The sequence below is a fragment of the Python bivittatus genome, unplaced genomic scaffold (assembly GCF_059951505.1).
Source record: "Python bivittatus isolate LINGU-HERP-01145 unplaced genomic scaffold, Pbiv_v1 ctg000610_np1212, whole genome shotgun sequence".
Classification (NCBI taxonomy): domain Eukaryota; kingdom Metazoa; phylum Chordata; class Lepidosauria; order Squamata; family Pythonidae; genus Python; species Python bivittatus.
The window spans coordinates 18,674,015-18,694,429 of NW_028277088.1; the positions used below are offsets into that span (position 1 = coordinate 18,674,015).

Below are 20,415 nucleotides of genomic sequence, written 5' to 3' on the forward strand. Positions count from 1 at the left end.
TGCCTCTTAATGTAATCCCAGACAGACTCGATGATGTTGAAATCAGGGCTCTGTGGGTGCCAAACCATCACTTCCAGGACTCCTTGTTCTTCTTTACGCTGAAGATAGTTCTTAATGACATTGGCTGTATGTTTGGGGTCATTGTCCTGCTGCAGAATAAATTTGGGGCCAATCACACACCTCCCTGATGGTATGACGTGATGGATAAGTATCTGCCTGTATTTCTCAGCATTGAGGACCCCATTGATCCTGACCAAATCTCCAACTCCATTTGCAGAAATCCAGCCCCAAACATGCAAGGAACCTCCACCATGCTTCACTGTTGCCTGCAGACACTCATTATTGTACCACTCTGCAGCCCTTTGGCAAACAGACTTCCTCCTGTTACAGCCAAATATTTCAAATTTGACTCATCAGTCCAGAGGACCTGCTGCCGTTTTTCTGCACCCCAGTTCCTATGTTTTCATGCATAGTTGAGTCGCTTAGCCTTGTTTCCATGTCAGAGGTATGGCTTTTTGGCCGCAATTCTTCCATGAAGACCACTTCTGGCCAGACTTCTCTGGACAGTAGATGGGTGTACCTGGGTCCCACTGGTTTCTGCCAGTTCTGTGCTGATGGCACTGCTGGACATCTTCTGATGTCAAAGGGAAGTAAGCATGATGTGTATTCCATCTGCTGCATTAAGTTTCCCTGGCTGACCACTGCATCTATGGTCCTCAGCATTGCCTGTTTCTTTGTGCTTCTTCAAAAGAGCTTGAACAGCACATCTTGAAATGCCAGTCTGCTTTGAAATTTTTGCCTGGGAGAGACCTTGCTGATGCAGTATAACTACCTTATGTCTTGTTGCTGTGCTCAGGCTTGCCATGGTGTATGACCTGTGACATGAAGCTATCTTCCACAACCTCACCTTAATAGCAGAGTTTGGCTGTTCCTCACCCAGTTTTAAGCCTCCTACACAGCTGTTTCTGTTTCAGATAATGACTGTGTTTCAACCTACATATGAAATTGAGGATCATTAGCACCTGCTTGGTATAATTGGTTAATCATACACCTGACTCTAATCCTACAAGATCCCTGACTTTGTGCAAGTGTACAAAATGTGCAAGTGTAAGAATTGATGCTGTTTTGAAGCCAAAGGGTAGTCATACCAAATATTGATTTGATTTGGATTTCTCTTCTGTTCACTCACTTTGCATTTTGTAAATTGATAAACATAAAGAATTACAATATATATTTTTGAAAGCATTCTTACTTGACAGCATTTTTTCACACCTGCCTAAAACTTTTGCACAGTACTGTATATGTGTGTGTGTGTATGTATGTGTGTGTGTGTGTGTGTGTGTGTGTGTGTGTGTATATATATATATATATATATATATATATATATATATATATTCCTCCAAATGTCTGAGAAACTGATCCTGGATTAATAGCAGATTTAGATATTCTGGCCATGTTCACAATTGTAGAAAACCATGTGTCTTTTTTTAACTCTAGTGCACTAAATAAATTACAACTGGCTGGGCTATGTACAATATACTTAGCCATGGGCATTGGTTTGCAGACAGCGTCGGGCTGACACAACGTAGTAAGCCAAAGCTAAGCCAACCACATTATGAGTCAGTACAACAGATCAATGAAGTCAGTGGAAAAAGAAGCTGTGCCAAAGGCAGGATCCAAAGATTAGATTTAGGTTTAGCAACCATATGTTGGACTACTCTGCCTTTTTTGTTTGGTTCTCTAAGTTCTATTTTCAAAGCTTAACAAATTGTATTGGCATTTTGTCAAAAGTATTTCAGTTTTTTTGTCACTGCAAACTTTTGAATGCACTGCATTAAAACAGCTAACAGCATTTTTAATAGTAAAAATATTTGCCATCCATTCTATCTTGTTTCCTTTAGTAAACTAGTTATGATATTGAATTTTACCTGATAAAGTTGCAGACAGACTGCATTCCATGTGTTCTTATTTATAATACAACTTTTGCATTATAAATAATAGCACATTACATATAATGCGACTTTTGATACAATTAAATTCAGAAAAAAATCTGCTCATTTAGTTTACCAATTTCTTGACTTTTTAAAAACCAAATAATGGCACACGGTTTAAATTTAGGAGAGTTAGTAGATACAGCTTATCGGCCTCCAGCAAGAAACACAGCTAGTAGTAAAAGTTTGCTTCTTCTATGATTCATACTGTATGGTGCATTCAACTGGGCTTTGGTTTATGTTCCATTAGGAACGGCCCATAATATTTTGCTGCCTTAATCAGTGTAAGAAATAGTACATCCTCACACAAGTGAACATGGATGTTAATCCAAGAGTGGTCAAGATATTTTAGCAGCTGAAGCAAAAAATTGTATAAATTTGTTTCCCTCCATGACAGAAAAATAAATGAATTAACATTTTGCTGTCTGTTTATAACACCATTTCTGTGATTCATTTGTCAGCTTTATTTTGCCTCATGATAGAGCCAATTTTGCATTCATTCTGTTGTGAGGAGATGTAGGGAAATGTCTTTCAGAGTAACTCCTGAAAGATGCTGTGTATAATGATCTCCACAGACTGCTGAGTTGAGGAAGGCTACCATGCATTTATGATAAACCTTTTTCCTTAGCAAAATGTATACAGATCAGTTCTGTTTTCATGCAATTATAATAGTGTAGAAGACTGCATGTGTACTTAAAACACTGATTGATAGAAATGTGCATGTAGTAATCAGTGAAGAAACAACAGGGAAGTCATTCTGGAAAAAGAATTCTTTTCATGAAAATTGTGGTCTTAATGCAGTATCATCAAAGTTCATTACATATTAAAATGTGTTATAGACAAACAAACAAAAAGGATGGCTGGTGTGGGTCTTCCGGGCTGTGTGGCTGTGTTCTGGAACTTCCAGAACACGGCCACACAGCCCGGAAGACCCACACCAGCCATCGTATGCCGGACGTGAAAGCCTTCGACAATACAAAAAGGATGGCCCTTGCTCCAAAGAAGTATAATTTAAAATTCACAAGCAAAAAGCAAGAAAAATTACTTATCACTGTTGATGAACATATCTGTGTTAGGAATGATTATATCAAGTTTTGTTATTTGCAACTGGGCCACAGTGTGTTTAATCCTGTTCCTGTAACCCCTGAGATTTAAGATGAATCCCATGTTCATCTTCAGGATTTTCAAAGGGCTTATATTTGATATTTCTTTGTTTTTAGTGAGGAATTATAAATGAATTGTTCTGATATTACATTTTTAAAAAGTTGTGAAACTGATTTGTCTTTTGTAGCATATGCTATGGATAAAAATGTATTGTTAATTACATAGTTTTGTTTTTATTGTTGTAGTGAACCATTGGGAGACCTGAAAGAATAGGTTAGGGATAGATCATTATGGAGAAAATCTATCTATGTGGTCGCTAGGAGTTGAAAATGACTTGGTGGTACATAATCAATCAATCAATCAATCAATCAATCAATCAATCAATCAAACTGCTTCACATATAGTATATGCAGAAAAGTGCCATACAGTTATAGTGATTAGTTAATGCCAAGTGTTGTCTTCAACTGACTCATTCTGTTCAACAACATGGAGGAAAAATGCTGAACATTTTGTGGTGGTGTCTGGGGCTTCTGCTTTGTGTCGTCTTTCGCACTGGCTCTCCCCATCAGCTTGTGGGTCAATCTCTGCTAGAACTCGTGAGTGATGGGTTAACATGTATTGCTCTGACAATGCAGGGAAAAGCCACAATACAATCTCTATAGGTATGTGGAATTCTCTTACAATTAATATTCTTGTAGCGATATTTTGTATCACTTGAAATTTCAGTCTACTTACAAAGGCAACCCATCTAGAAGGCATTGTGATAATTTAAGCAGATATTTAGGCATAGATTACTGAAGCTGTTTCTGTCCAAACAGGATTGCAGTTGAAGAACTAAGCTTGGTAAAAGTACTTCAAATCACGCAAATTTCTTATGGTTTTATTTGTTTTACAAAGAAGTATCAATGAACACTCAAATCTCAACTTTAGACCTGACATGTGTGAATATCGCCTCCTCCAGAACAGATTGAATACTACTGATCTGACATTGTATCCACTAATTAGATCTTCATCATGTCTGGACTGACCCATATCCAAGCCCTAGTTTTGTTTAGTAACTGTACTACCTTATATGAGTTTGATGAAAAGGAAAAAAATATACCAGTGTTCATCAGGATATTTAATTCACTCTTGGTCCCTGGACATCCTTACTTAGAAAGTATATGCAAATGTTAAATAACATGGGGAATAAAACAGAACATTAAAAGACTCCAAAAAGTGAAATGAAATTGTCCACTACCATTTTCTGGAACTAGCCATTTAGAAAAATACATATTTTTGATGCTATTGAAATCCATCAAAAGATCCAGGAGAATCTACTCTGTTACTGTTCTTCCTGATTTCAATATAGGGTAATCAAGGCAGTTTCAGTATCAAAATCAGGCCTTAAGCCACATTGAAATGGCTTAAAAATAGTTAAATTCCAGTGTACCAGCCACTATGTATTCCAGCACTCAGGAAAGAGTTGTTAGTCATTGTTCTGTTGCTGTTAGGAATACATGAAACTGATCATACTTCCACCTCCTTAAGAGGCTGTTACTATCTTTTTTTGTAATTAGGATTTTACCACATCCTAGACCCAATTCATAATCCTCTTCCTGCTTGATGAAATAAGCCATAAGGGATCAGGGCATAAGGGCAAATATACACAAAGTTAAGGGTATCTAAGCTCCTTGCCCATATCATCAAATTTAAAACATGAAAATTATTCAACAATGTAAGAATAAGTAATACACTAACCCTGCATTTAATGATCTGTGTTAATTATGGAAGGTTCAGTTGTGACAGATGTGAGTGATTTTGTCTTCAGAATATCTTGTAAATGTCCCACAGTGTGCTACCCTTTAAAAGTGTCCACAAAATGTTATTTCAGGTGCTTGGAGAAAGGAACCATGTGTTGTTCTAGGTGAAGTAATTGTCCATTGTTTAGAAATTTACTTGAATACTATGTGAAGATCTTTTTATTTGCAAATGCTTTTTTGTACTGATTATTTTTCAGTTGTTTTATGGTTAGAGTGTGATTTTGGTATTAAGAACTACTGAAGCTGGTGTCTTGATTATGTTGTTGGTATCTCAGAATGTCTGAACTGAAGACTACAGTATAGATGGTGTGGCAAGAATTGGCTCCAGTAATTTCATAGGGATTTGGTCTCATCTCCTTTTTCGCAAAAATAGTTCCAGGCTGATTGTGTTGATGATAACACTCTCTGTCAACTATTTACTTGTTTTACCTGCATTAATTATTAGTGCATGTCCTTGAAAGTTATTAGACAATGTATTACACTATGTTTCTAATGGAAGATTGCAGAGAAGTGGTAGAAATATGAATGGATGTGAATGGATGAATAAAGATTTCCTGAATAGAGATACTTGAACCCTTATGAATGTAGTGGACTGTACAGAAACCAACCAACCAGCCAAATGGCTAGAAACTGGGAGACTGAGTTCTAATCCTGCCTTAGGCACAAAGCCAATTGGGTGACTTGGGGATAGTTAATCTCTCTCAGCCCTAGGAAGAATGCAGTGATGAACCACTTCTGAAAAATGTTGCCTACAAAACTGTATAGACTTGTCCATATAGTGACCAGGAGTCAAGATTGACTCGAAGGCAGCAAAGAAACAAAGACCCCAAACCTTAGCTTGTTAGATGAAGCACTAGATATATGTTGGGCTGATTTCAGTTATAGCTGGCTTTTTGTTACTCCTGGCCATCAGAAAAGAATGCAGGACGTATTCTTCCACTTCATTGTATGTCTTCTCTGGAGTAAAATTCCTATATCCCTCTGTGATAGTTAAATTGCAAATTGGTACTAATCTTAACTCTGGCTAACTTTAATCATTACCCTGCAGTCTGCAACTGACTACAAACTACAGATCTTCTGGGCTAAAAACATTCTGAAAATGATGTATTTATTACTTACGTTTTGGAAAACTGCTGATGGGTGTTGACATATTTGTGGCAAATTGATTTCCAAGTGTTTTAAAATAAATTTTAACAGAAACAATAACAGATATGACAATTTAGGACTTTTACTAACTGAATAAAATTTGATTTGTGTTGTTGAATTTGTAATCTGACATGTATCTCTAATGTGGAGGAAAAGTGTGATTGAAATTAAAAGTTAACGTATGCACTAGCAGCAAATAATAAAATTGGTTTGTGCAATGGTATTTGTGAGCAGGAAGTGTATAAAATAAGGATACTCCTTCGAAAACAATGAGGGTAACTTGCAAAATTCATAGAATGTCCCCATTTCAGTGAATGCTGAAAATCACTAGTAGAATGGTTTTGTCTGTTGTTTATATATATACAGTAAAACCTTGGTTTGCAAGCATAATTCGTTCCGGAAACATGCTTGTAATCCAAAGCACTTGTATATCAAAGTGATCACCCACAATCCCGTAGCGAGAGAGAGAAGAACCATTGGCTCAGTTGTGATCATGTGATGTTTGGTGTCACGTACTACTCGTATTGCAAGACATCACTCGTTTATCAAGTTAAAATTTATTAGAAATGTTTGCTCGTCTTGCGGAACACTCGCAGAACAAGTTACTCGCAATCCAAGGTTTTACTGTAGTGGTATTAATTTTGTGATGTAGTTGCAATTGCTGTATGGGTTTTGACCATGCAGCAAGAATCTTTTTTATTCCTAATCTCTGTGCAGCCTTTCAACACTGAGATAAGGAGAATGACTTGGGATGGGAAGTCACAAATACTTTTTCAATTTATTTATGCTTTCTCCCTTTCTTTGTTTTATTTCAGAAATAAAGGCATAAGACTATGTGTTGCACGCTAAGAAGATACAACGTAATTACGTCTTGTATGAGTAAACTGTTTGATAGGGATATTATGATAATCGTTACTTTTATATACATTATTTAAATATTGAAAAATATCTCCTTTACTTCCATCTCCTGTTACTATCCTTGCTCTTAAGGGATAAGACCTTCCACCTGGCATAAAACCTGGGCAAGAAACTGAAGGATAGAAAGAGATGCACTAATATGGGTGAGAAAGTAAAAATTTTCCTAGATTTATTTTTTTGGAGGCATGTGGACAATAGCTTTCAAAGTGAAAGACAATATGGTTTTGAGAAATTTATGGGCATTTTAAAATGTTTAAAAGTGGTAACTGAAAAAGCACTTCTACTATTGGTGTCAATGGCATCTGTGATGGGTATCAAAATCTGCAATATGAAAGGAAAAATAAAGACGTTCCAAATGTTGAAGACTGGATATTTAAAGTTATGGACTTGGCGAAGATGGCAAAATTGACATGCCTAAAGAGAGAGGAATCTACAGAGGCTTTTGTTAAAGACTAGAGTCCGTTATGGATTATATTATAAAAGTAGAGAAAAATAGCTTGATGTTAAAGGGTTTTATAGATTAAATAAGGGGAGATAATGGAACATTTAAATAGCAATTACAGCGGTATAAAAGAATAAGAAATGGTTAATGGATCTGTGAGAAAAGTGAAGGGTGGAAGTGGACTATATGTTTTTTAAGTTAGATGTTTAGTTTCGTATTTGTAGGTTTATGTTTCCGCGTATGTTTCTGAATTGTGTTTTTAATATTTATTTTATGTATAGAATTTTAATAACGTTTATATATATTAAAAAAATCTGCAAGACGGTGGGCATGATGCTATAATCCAAGCCCCATCCCTTTTGTACAACAGTGTTCTATGAACATACAAAAACAGTGGACCATGGATCGCAGTGCTGTGCCTGCCAGTTTGCAGAATTTGACACCTCCCTCCGTCCCCCCATTGCAGACATCCGTACTGGGAATGTATGTTTAAAAATCCCTAGGCAATAGCTTTCCTTTGAAGGCAGAAATGTCTTAGGAGCATGAGATGTACTGCGTCCTGACTGGTCATGTTTTAATTATTTCAGTGGATAAGGCTTTACCTAAGATTTTGCAATAGGTGTAGAACAATAGTGATGAGCAATTAATATATTGAACAAATGGTGCTAATTTTTTTTGAACATCTGAAAAAATATAATTCATTTCAAAATGTGCTTTGATTTCTTCCTTACAGAATAGGCACAGATCTTGAACCCTGATAGATGATCTGTGTTTATTGCAAACCCAGTAAATATTGATTGCTGTATCTTTTGGATCAGAGTGTAGGAAAATAGTATAATAAATGAGTACATAACTAGACCAAATTCTGACTACTTGAGGCAAAATGAATTACAGATAGTCCTTGTTTAGCAACAACAATTGGGACTGGCAACTTGGCTGTTAAGCAAAGTGGTCACTAAATGAAACTGCAACTGTGTTTATGATCTTACTTCAGGTTTCCTTTGCTTTACAGACCTCCGAAGGTTGTAAATGTGAGGATTGGTTGTAAAGTTATGTTTTCATCACTGTCATAACTGTGAACGGTTGCTAAATGAGGCAGTCACTAAATGAAGACTACCTGTATCTGGCTTGAAACTTAGTGGATAAATTGACCAAGGTGATGACCATGTGAGCTGTGACCAGTCATGTGCTGGAGTCAGCTGGTACTGGGTTACATGTTCTGGAATTTTACAAGCCAGTTGAGAGCAGAGCTGAGCCACAATGGCTGGCATGCCAATCAGTTGTTTAGCAGCTAGCAGTGTGGTGTGGTGGCAGCAACGGACCTGAACAAGCCAGTTAAACATTTGCCAGCATACCACTGGCTATGACCCTTTAATTCTCCTGGAAGAATTCAGGGCCATTAACCATGGCATCTGTTTGAATTTTCTTACAAGTTAGATTTGGAGACGCTTTACTGTAATCATTCATGAAAGGTTAAGATCCAGAAGCTGATGCTAGGAAAGACTAGTTCTCTTCTGTTTACCTGGTAGCCTCTAATTTTACATGGTTTAATCTTGTTCATCCCTTGACTACAGTAACCACTGGACCAAATCAGTTTGGCTGTAAGAATTATCAGTATTAGTATACTTTTTGTGTTTGTGTGTCCATGTGGGAAAAGGAAATCAAATTAGTTTTTCAAGCATTGGGTTGGTAGATCATCATTACTCAGTTGACTCCAGGTGCTATCTCTTATTTTCATTGGAGTCTAGGTGGCAGAATGCAGTTGTCAGCTGCAAAAGACTGGGAGTGTTAAAAAAGAAAAAGAAATGAACTCCTTCAAGCATTATTAGTGTTACCATTTTCTATCGTCTGTTATATTGTTTAAAGAGTTGTCTTCAACAGTTTGTTAGTTGAAGTCTCTTATGTGACTTACTGTCTGCAATGTTGTGACTTGCTGAAGCATGATATATCTAACACTTTTCAAGTCAGGTGAGAAGGTTTGTAGATCTATTTCTTTCATAAAGCATTCATAACTTGGCATTCTTTCACTATTCAGGAATGAGGCTCCTCTTTTATGTCCCACTACTACCATATGCATCAGTCATCTCCAAACTAGCACACTGTTGAAACTGCCTCCCCCAAGATTTTCACCTAGCACAGGTTTTTTAAGTGAAGGCTTTTTTATGTAATTGCCACACCTCATTTATGGAATTTTATGGAATTTTTAATGCTATTTCCAGCTGCTTTTTCTTCTTACCATAGAAAATCTATCAGTGAGGGAAAGATGTTTGGTAGTGCAATACATAATCATTCTAAAAAGATCTTCATTCATAGGGGTCTGTATATACCCTTTAGGATTAAGACAAGCTCATGTAAATCCTTGGCCAAGCTAGACTGAGAACTTACTGACAGAAAGGCTATGCAGGAATTGGAATTTCTCTTGGATCAAAATAAGTTTCTTGAGTTCTTCTTCCAGATGTCTTGCAGGCAAATGTTTCTAGCAACATTCCTTCCACTTGCCAATGTAGGATCTTTTAATACTGCATATGAGCACAAGTTATGCTGCACCTTCTTTCCAGCAGATTCCCCAATGTTATCTCCCATTGAACCTTCCCCCAAACAGTGCTGTGCTTTAGAGATGTACAACCTGACCAGGGCCACACGTGCCCCCTGAGGACCTAGACTTCAGTCTTTGAAACCTCTAAAAAGAGTTATCAAATAATAATTTTTAATAAGATTGAGGAAATTTTTAGTTACTGATCAATCAGTAACTAAATGTAGATGTGGCAGCACACAGCTGATACTTTCTGGTTTTGAAAAAAAAATCAGATGGCTGATGAATTTTGATGGCAAACTGGGGGGATTGTGGGAGTATTGCAAGGACCCTGAAGGGGTCTGAGATTCACTGCCTCTCATTCATTTGCTTGGGAGTATCAGGTTGTCAGTATCTGGTTCAGAAACATTGATGTATTAAAAATATCATATTCTCTTTCTTTTTGACAATTTGCCTCTTAGAAGCCAGACTCTTAGCCCAATAGAAATTGGATCATAGGAATATATGTGTTACTGTATTATCTGAAAGACAATTGCTAGACCTAATTACTTGGCATTAAACTAAAAAGAGATAGCTGATAGAATTAACCTGCAACCTGTGTAAAAAGCTTAAGTACATATGCAAACCGGATACTTAGGTATCGAAGCTCTAGCCCTAATCTGGGCTTCTTACGATGCATAAATTGATAAAAGGCTGATGTTGATTTTTGCCCATACTGAAATGGAGACGTCGTATATTTGATGGGACTGTTTCTCAGACACAATATACCAGAGAATTGCTTTGTGCAAAATAAGAGGCTGATGTTTCCTTGTGTAAGAATTGACATTTAGAAGTAATTGCAGCCTAACAACATAGTCTTCTCTTCTCTTCTCTTCTCTTCTCTTCTCTTCTCTTCTCTTCTCTTCTCTTCTCTTCTCTTCTCTTCTCTTCTCTTCTCTTCTCACATAGCAAAAGATGTGGTTTTTTTTTTTTAAATCTGCCAGAATACAGTATATCATTATATAATACCAGGTCCTCAGATAAAGAAGATGCCATGCTGTTTTTTCATTGAATTGATGTTTTGCCCTTTTATTATTTTATTATTTATAGCAATTACATTGACAAATTTATCTTGTTTAACCAATTTGGAATACTGATCTTATCTCCAGACTTCTTCAATTCGTCCAGAAGAATGCGAAAATATAAATACAGCCTACTTTAGAAAGGGAATGGAGTCTGAGAGAGCTATGCATAGTAGAATGAGTTATAAGGCTGCCAAGTTTGACAAGGTCACACTTACTCAAATTCCATCATTGTCAGATTTCCAAGCTCATTGTACTGAGAATAGCAACAAGCAAAACAGATACTTTTCTCTCCAGAGGACTATCCCAAACATCTATATTAAGGAAACTTGGTATAGAAATTGATGAAAAGTATGATCTACTTGATATTGTTTCAGCAGAGTTAACTTTTTTATTTTATAATAATCCATGCACTGTTGATTCTGATCCTGGCAGTATATTGAGCAAGGCTTTTCTCTACCTAGGAAGACAGCTCCAAAATAACCAGCCAAGTAATTAGAGAAGCTTTTTAAATAGAAGTAGATTATGTGTTAAACCCCAAGCAGTAATAAATGCTTCTGGAGCTCATCAAATTTATCTCATCCAATAAACACTCCTCAGTTTTTGAGTGTTTTTGAGGTACAGTATCTTAATATTTGGAGCTCAGCAAGTGGCAACGTTTGATCTGGCTAATTTTGAGAAGCTAAACAGGGTTAGACAGGGTTAGTATTTAGATAGAAAACATCCTGGGAGAAGGCAACAACAAATCACTTATGAATTGTGCCAAAAATATCTACATGGAGGTGTCTGTGTAGTCATTAGGAGTTGAGCTTGACTCCAGGGAGTCTTTATCTTAATATTTGGAATTTCAAGCTGGCTCTTCTTGTTCTGCAAATAGGCCTGTGGAATTTCACGGTTAGGTGATTGATGGCCTGGTGTTCCTCCCCCTCCCTCTCCTTTCATATTCCCTTTTCTCGTTGCCTTTCCTGTATGGGTGACTTCCTTTGTAGAATAAGTGAAAGCTTCAGTTAGTGAAACATGCAACAGTCAAGTTGCTAACTGGTGCACCAGGATGCTCTCATTCCATACTGCAAGTTCTGCACTTTTTTGCAGTTATTCTCTGGACACCGTTCAAAACATTGTTTCTAACACAGGAGGCTACTATTTTAATCCATGAGAATATTTGGGCTTGAGAAGTCAAATAAAAAAGCTGCCATGGGGTTGGATGCTCTAAAAGCTGATGTAGTGAATATAACCTTTCACAAAACACCCATTTACTGGAAGACAAACTGATAAGGTTGCTTTCTGCCTTGCCCATTAGCCCCAAGGATGTTTTCTTCAATTAAGCTTACTTTTATTTTTTTTCTTCTGAGCTGGTGAGTGTATTTTTAAGCAAAACATTTGGGGCAGTCATTTGCTATTTTTTATTTTCTGAGGGCATTTCCACACTGCATCTTCAGAATCAGCTCTGAACTGGATTGATCTTACAATGTCAGCTAGGTCTGAAAACTGACTTGTGTTATTGCTGTGGTGGGTCTGAAATCAAAGCAATGCTGGTGTTCAACCTGAAGAATGCAGTTCTGCAGATCTTGTGAGTAGCCTGTTCTGCTATTGGCAGAAACTTATCTCATTCCACTTCTTGGCTTCTTTGCCTTCCCTCCATAGAAGGTAAGCTGCCAAGGTGGCCAGCATTTTGAAGCTGGCGGAAGTGAAAATGACAGCAGATTGTTTTCAAACTGCTTTTTCCAGGGAGCAGAAATGGTGATGGTGTAGAAGTAGAAGTCCTATGAATTCCTAAGTTGGACCTAGAAACACTCTTGAAAATGAAGATGATACTAGAAGTTGGTTTATTACTTTGCAGGATCCCATATTTCTAGGAATGGATCTTTACAGATCTCAAGGGGGATGTCCACATTGCCTCCTATATTCTAATCTTCAAAGCTTTGCATGGTTAGGGACTGTTTTGCTATAAGCATGTACTGACTTAACATCTGCAGGAAAGATCATTCTGTGAATACTGTCTGCCTCCTCAGCTTGAACTCCTGGTTGAGAGAATACATGAAGTGCCAGCAAGATATAACCAATTCTCTAGCGCTGTGGCACTACCTTTGGGTATTGGGATGGGTCTGTATATCAAAGACATTGGTCTGGTGCATATATAACACTAAGCTAAACATTATGCTTTATTTGCTTTTTGCTCAGTATTATGGGTAAATCCATCCAGTATGGCTTAGAGTTATGTCTGATCCAAATCAATTATGGCTTTTCAACTCCATGGTTTTTAAAAAATGTGTTTTGGAAGAAAGAGGAATTAGGTGCCCACAAATCAGGAGCTGAGTTGGGGAACAGGAAATTCATTCTGTCTCTCTTTTTCCATTCCCAGCACAGCACTTGGCTTACAGTTAGCAGAATGGAAAATACAATAAGTCATGTTTAATATGTTGTCTCTTCAAATCACCACCCAATAAATTCCCCCTATTCTGTTTTGTGGACGCCACTCAGCATGACATTAAAACATGATAATATTCTGATGTATGTTCCTGATCAATTTATTTTGTCACATTTCCTTTTCTGTAAATATAGTTTTTTCTGATTGTAATAAAAACAAAACAACCATCTAGCTTGCCACAAATCCATATGTTCACAGTGTAATTTTTAATGTAATTCAATCTCTTATCACTAAAAACATTTCATAACTTTACATTGTGACTCTCTTGGGATTAGAAGAGGTATCATAGTGGGTGGGTGGGCTGTTGAAAGCCATTTTGAGACCACATGATGAAGTGGAATATAGGTAAAATAAATAAACATTGCTGGAGTGTGCAGACTCTCCAAGAAACCACTATTGAAATCTAGAGGTTCTTAATATAAAAGAAAATCTATATTTTTCTAGCAGCCATTACTTGAAGGTAGGAAGCTATAAGATGACCTTTTGAAAGGTCTTATGAGAATAGAATACAGTTTAATGGAGTGTTGATATTAATTCCATTCTGGGAATGTCAGTCATTGAATTGAATGCCGTGAAGTTTCAAGAAGAGTGTTTCTTCCTTGAAAAGGCTATGGCTAGGCTAGAGTGTGGCTGTACACCACTTTTTAATGCAAGTGTGCTGCTATTTTTGTAAATTCTGTGCTGTGCCTCTGGGCAGGAAGCCTGGTTCAGAACAACAGTACTATTTTCAAAGAGCAAGGCATAGTCTACAATAAATGTTGAGCAGAGGATGGCTTTGTCTAAACTTTGAAATAATCTAAGGGTTAACATGTGCCACTTCTCTAAAGCTAGGGTACATCTCCCTCTTTTCGATGAAGCCTTTGGCATGGCCCTTTAATTCTAACTCTTTCTTGAACCTAATGTTGCATGTGATGTCAGCTACTTTATTAGAAAGCACATTAGCATTTTTGTTGTTTGTGGAAGTTCTTTTTAAAGCTAATAGCAATGAGGGAAGAGAGGTTTCATCAAGCCCATGGCTGGGGAAAGGATGGCTAAGCCATCGTTCTTCTTAAGCTGTAGGCCTGATGAAAATCCTGCCCTGAAGCCTATTATTAAATATTAAATAAAATATTAAATATGTATTATATTATTTTCATAATTGATCTTCCTCCCAAAGGCTGCAATTTTTAATGATACATTTAGTAGGTCTGTCCAATGCTTCAGATTTGAAGGGTAAAAGGTGCTTTGGCACAGGCTGAGGGTGTATGTGGCATTTGTCAGCAACTGCTTAAACCAAACATGTCTTTCCCCGTCATACTGAAATAGATGTAGCTGCTTTAAGGAGTTGCCGATGGTGGTATATGAGCAGCTGTGGATGCTCCAAAGCACTTTTCCCTTCAAATCTGTGCAGCCCTGGTATTTACTATCCCACATTGGAGTCTTTTGGCCATTACATACAACCTATCCCATATGTCTTATGGATCCAGTTAGATGTTTCCTAATATATATATAGACTTCCTCAATCTGACACCTTCCAGATGTGTTGGTTTACAACACCTGGAAATTTCTTTCGATCAATTTCACTCAATATTTAGCTGTTTGGGTTGTGGATTTCTATCAGGTTTATGCGATATCCTTATGCTATCATGGCTCTTAAAAATCTTGTCTGCTTAGATGAACCAGTATAGACATAGAATCATTCTTTGCAATGTGTGCTCTGGTTCTCAGAAGGCATGAAACAGAAATGCTGTATTGGGAATATTGTAGCTAGGGTCACATGCTGCAGTCAGGCATACTATGGGTTTATTCGGTTTTTGCCTTAGCATTTTGTATTAGAACAGTTATTACAATTTATGAACCATGATTTATGGCCTACAATTTTGGGTGAATCCAGCTAATTGTGTTCAGTAGATCATCGTTAAACAAAGGCTTATTGCAACTTGCAAACCTAGCCTATAGATCAGAGCCAAATCTCTGCATTGTTTTGTTTTGTTTTGTTTTTATTTTGTAAAGAGTATAGTATCATATCGCTGCTTTTTATTGGTTGCAGGTTACTAGGCTAGATAGAGCAAGGTTAGGGATCTTTTTTTCCCATTTTGTTAGGGATAATCTGTTGGCGGCTGCACGGTAGGCAGGGTTGAAGCAAGCCATTTAGAGGATGGCAGAGTGAGGAAGCAGAATACACGTCTTTCTTTGACGCCCTTTCCCCCCCCTTTTTTGACACCCTTTTCTTTTTTTTCCAACCAGCAGGCAGCAGGAATAATTTTCCTCTTAACACAGGAGTGGGGTTAAAATTATGCTGAAGATAGCATGAAATTAGCTCCAGGTCCACAGACTTCTTTCCACTAGATTAGAAAAAGATATTTTTTCTAGCATGCCATGAGAATAGGGGAACCGTTGCTTCTTCTCTATTCTGTTGTGCTGTGGCATAATGAACCAGATTAGGCCATGCTTTTCTGAAATAGCTAATGCACATGAAAAAGCATTGTCAGATAGGAATGTTATAGCTTTCATGAGCCCTTACAAGTGCCATCAGTAAATTCCCTTGTGTGTTTTTGCAATGCAGAAGCAGAAAGACTTGTGTATAGCAGCAGTGATAGGAAACACTGGTGCTTTTATCCCTAAGGTGGAATCTAGTTTTTGTTGGAAAATCATCCACTGAGACACTAATTTGTGGATAAATCAATCATTCAAGATGCTTTGCCTCATTGAAATAAGTATAAACGATCATCGAAACATTATGATTTGTGCTGCTGTTCCATGTATATGAAAAGTTGCAATTGATGAGGCTGGGAAAAATCTTTTAACACCCCCCATTTTTTGCAGCCCTTTTACTTGACTTTATATCAATTTTCCCTTCCTATTTTCTTTTCTCCTTTTACGAAGATTTAAATAATCATTTTCTTCTTCAGCCAGATCTTTTTTGTACTGCATCCAGTTCTTTCATCTTTTTCAGGGCTAAACTTATTATTTTAATAAGCTAAAGAGAAACCACCATCCTAATGCATTGCTTGGATTTTCAGTTTATGTTAAAAAGATGCATTTGCTTACTTGATTTTACAGAATTGTACCCTCCTCCCCAGTTTTCTAGGATCTGACTTAAATATGTTTATTTTATGATCCATTGTTTTTATAGTTTTGGCATTATGCACAAAGCATCTTGTGTAGATTTTTTTCCTGCTTCCAAACTAATTTTACAAATTTTCTGCTATCTGATGTGCTCTGATGATGAACTTCAAAGTACAGAAGAAAAATAATCTCAAGATGGAACTTCAAAGAGAAATTCTGACTAAACTTTATATCCAGTACCAGGCAATATCAAATCTCACCAAGCTTTTCTCTTTTCTAGGAAATGCTGGTTTGCATCTCATAAATGTTTAACATCCAGTTCAGAATATTGTATGATTTTCTCAAATGATCAGGAACCAAACATCTGTGCTTCAGTTTCTAACTTCCATCCAAGACTTGTTCTTTTTTACCATATCAAAGCACTAGTGTTGATACAACATTAGTCGCTAGAAGAAGACAAAGATTACTATGGATGCTCTTAGGTTCTCATCTGAAATCTAAATCCCCACGTTTTTGCCTGCCGTGCATGGGTATAATGAATATTGGAGATACAATTGGCGTTCTTCAAAGTGGCAGCTGTTGGTACCTATTATAAAAATACAGCTGTATTTCTGTATTTCTTTATAGTATATATTGCACACAAAGGTCTTAAGTACTGAGATGGTATAACCTCTGCCTATCTAATTCCCATAGGGTTAGATTGGGATTCTACTAAAAAATATTTGGATTGCAAACGCTTCTTTTATTCTACAGTATACACAGTATATATCTAATTCAGCAATGTAGGATTTAACACAGAAGAATTTTGAATTAACCCAAACTGTGCAGAGTCAAAGTGCTTCTTTGTCAATTATACAATCGGTTAGTCAAATATTCACTAAGATGCTGAAAAGTTCACTGATTGCTCTGCAGCTAGGTCAATTCCAGTTTTCTGCTTTTAGCTTAGTGGCCTGCCTGAATGCAGTCATGGGATTTGTAAGCCTTGGTTGTTAAAACCCAACTGAATGTGATTTATTTCATAAACTTTAATTAGACAAATCCAAGTTGGTAGTATGCGAACACAGCCAGAAAAATATTTCCCATCTTCTTTTAACCCATTCAGTTCATGACACATAGGCTGGCTGGGGAAGTTGAAGTTCACACTGCTTAAAGTTGCCAAGGTTGAGAAACACTGTAGGTCATTAAACGAGGACTATGTGTAGGCCATTTGAATGTCCAGTATTTCCATGCCAATGGAATAATATTTTGGCATTAGTAAGTCATATTTTTATAGATTTAAAATTGCAATGAATTGAATAAAAATGTTTTAATATATTGGACATTATATTGTTTCATTTCTGGAGATGGTGGTTGAAAAGCAGCACTAGTTAATATGATTGATCTTATGCCATAGTACCTCCCTTTTCATTAATTATCTCAAATATCAATTTCATTTTGGGAGACTCAATGGTTTTTGCAGATGTTTATGGTCTTTTGAACTACTAGTGGTGTGAAAACTAACAAGGGCACAAAGTCCTTGGACACTGCATGCTATGCAAAAAAGCTGATATTATAAAGGTGGAAGGAGCCTTGTTCTCCATAAATTATACCTTAGCCTAAGGAACTTATTTCTCTGTCCCTATTTGAGTTAGCACTGCATCACCAGGACTGAGGACTGTTTAGACATTTGGTCTGAGTATATTCTACATGATTAAATTCCCATGTTTTTTCCTCCTTTAAAATTAGGTAAATGGACTAAAAGTGTATTAATTGCTCATTATACGAGCATACATGTAAGACTAATTGAACTGTGTTGAATATTCATATAAATCCTAGAAAAAACCCATAATGGTTGTAGTAAACATCAGATTAGAGTGGAAATAAGCAAATCACATTGTGGCTTCGCATTATAATGGACTCATGCTATTATCTGAGTGGTAGCTCTTTTTGAAAAAAATATTTGAATATAGATAATTATAGATAACTCATAAAATAAAACCTGCCAGGTTACAGCTTTGTAAAAGTGAAGATCTGTGTGGCACCCCTTGGGTTACTAAGTTAAAATGTAGTATAAATAGTATTTGACAGTATTTCAAACTGAAGGAGGGATAGTACTTTAAAGGCATGGTTTTCTTTATGGTGCATTATTGTTAAGCACATTGTCTATTTATATGAAGGAAAGGTGCTGACCCTATTAACATTAATAAGGATCTTTGGGGAGGTGGAATATGAATGAACCCTTTGTGCACAGTTCATAAAGGGGCCGAGTTTGCATTTAAAATAAGGACTGCGATCAAGATAGTAAAAGACAGGACTGTATACTCAACCAGACATTAAAGGTCACTTGATGGAGACTTTTTTTCCAAGCTGCATTGCATGTCCTACGTAGCAGCAATTCTGATGAGCAAAGGCAAATTGCTTCTTAGATTTTCATCCTTATGCACGTAGTACTAATTATATAAATATCTATCTGTCTATCTATCAATCTATCTTGGTTTGAACATTTCTGGCAAACAGATCATTTTCTTCTTAATTTTGCTTTTGCCTATTTGTCTTCCATTTTAATATGTTTTTTTTTTGTTTTCTAGGACTTCCTCTTATGCTTTCAAGCATAATGCATATATAATCTTTTGCTTATTATTATCTAAGAACATTGCGTGGGCCAACAGTTTATTTATTTACTAGAGTTCTTCTGCTACTAAATTCTCATAGGCTTGAAGTAGCTTACAGAATGCCACAGCAAGGATTGAAACATAAATAAAATAAAAACATCCATACAGATAAACATCCCACAAACTGTGACTGTGCCATCTGGTGGGGTAAGCTAAACATCTAAATCCTGAAACGCCTTTTAAAAGAGCTAGGTCTTTGCGGCCCTTCAGAAGCCCCAAAAGATAGAGAATTGTGGCTCTCCTCTTTTTTTAAAAAAAAAGTAGAACAAACACTGGGGGCCTACATGGTCTGAACTGAGAAATAGGGGGACTTCAATCTATGCTATGTTTGCAATACAGATCGTACCCGCCATTTACATGGCTCCCCAGTGACACATTTTTGGCAAAACAGGAGAATTGGGACCACAGTGGGGGCCCCAGGGTCAAACTTATTCAAGTCATTGGCACTGAGCTCCCTGCACTTACTTAAAAGTAAAAGCTTAATTTTTTTTTAAAAAGTCATAATTATCAACTACTTTTGATGTAACGTATAGCTTAACTTTACCATTAACAAATTAGGAGTAAAACAGTTTGAGTGCTTGCTATAGTGCAACAGTTAATTATTTAATCTTTTAAAGTGATTTAAATGAATAAAACCATAGATTTTTTAAAAGAATTGCTCATTTATAAAACTGAGTGGGTAGCAGTATCTTAAAAAAAAGCTATGGTCTCCTTGATGTGTGTCTGCATATGTAAGGGACTGAGAGGGGTTTGGGGCATTTATTCATAAAGATTGATTGTTGATTGGTCAAGAGTTTTTAGATAACTGGTAAAAATGCTACCATTGATGTATGAAATTCTTCCATCCGCAAGAATCATCCATGCAACATGCATGTAGTACGGGAAGCTCTTATGAACCGATCAAAAGATACATTTTAGAATAACCATTGAGATGCAAAGATATCTAAAGAGAATTTAAACAAAAATACAATAATGTGGTAAGGGGGATTTAGAAATAAAGAGAAGAAGCACTGATAGTATCACAGACTTTTTCTAACTCAGAGAGGTAGCATTCCCTGCTCTCTCTCTCTCCCTCCTTTTTTTTTGGTCTGAAAAAGAGGAGTTTATTAAAGAAAAAGAGAATAAGGTATCGGTGAATAAGTAAGAGTGTCTCATCTTGCCTTCCTAGCTTTGAAGATGCTAGGCTTTAGAATCCCATTGTCTTCATTGTTTTCTTTTTTAAAAAATCACTGTATGCAAGCTACAATTTGAAGATAAGTACGCTCACTAATTCCTTTGAGATTAATGAGCC

At 36.7% G+C, this 20,415-nt stretch overlaps 1 protein-coding gene across 8 annotated transcripts in view; it reads left to right on the top strand.

Moving 5' to 3' along the window:
- The window catches only part of LOC112540122 (uncharacterized), an 86,991-nt gene that overhangs the window by 34,394 nt on the left and 32,182 nt on the right, over positions 1–20,415 (top strand). The gene's annotated exons all lie outside the window — the stretch shown is intronic.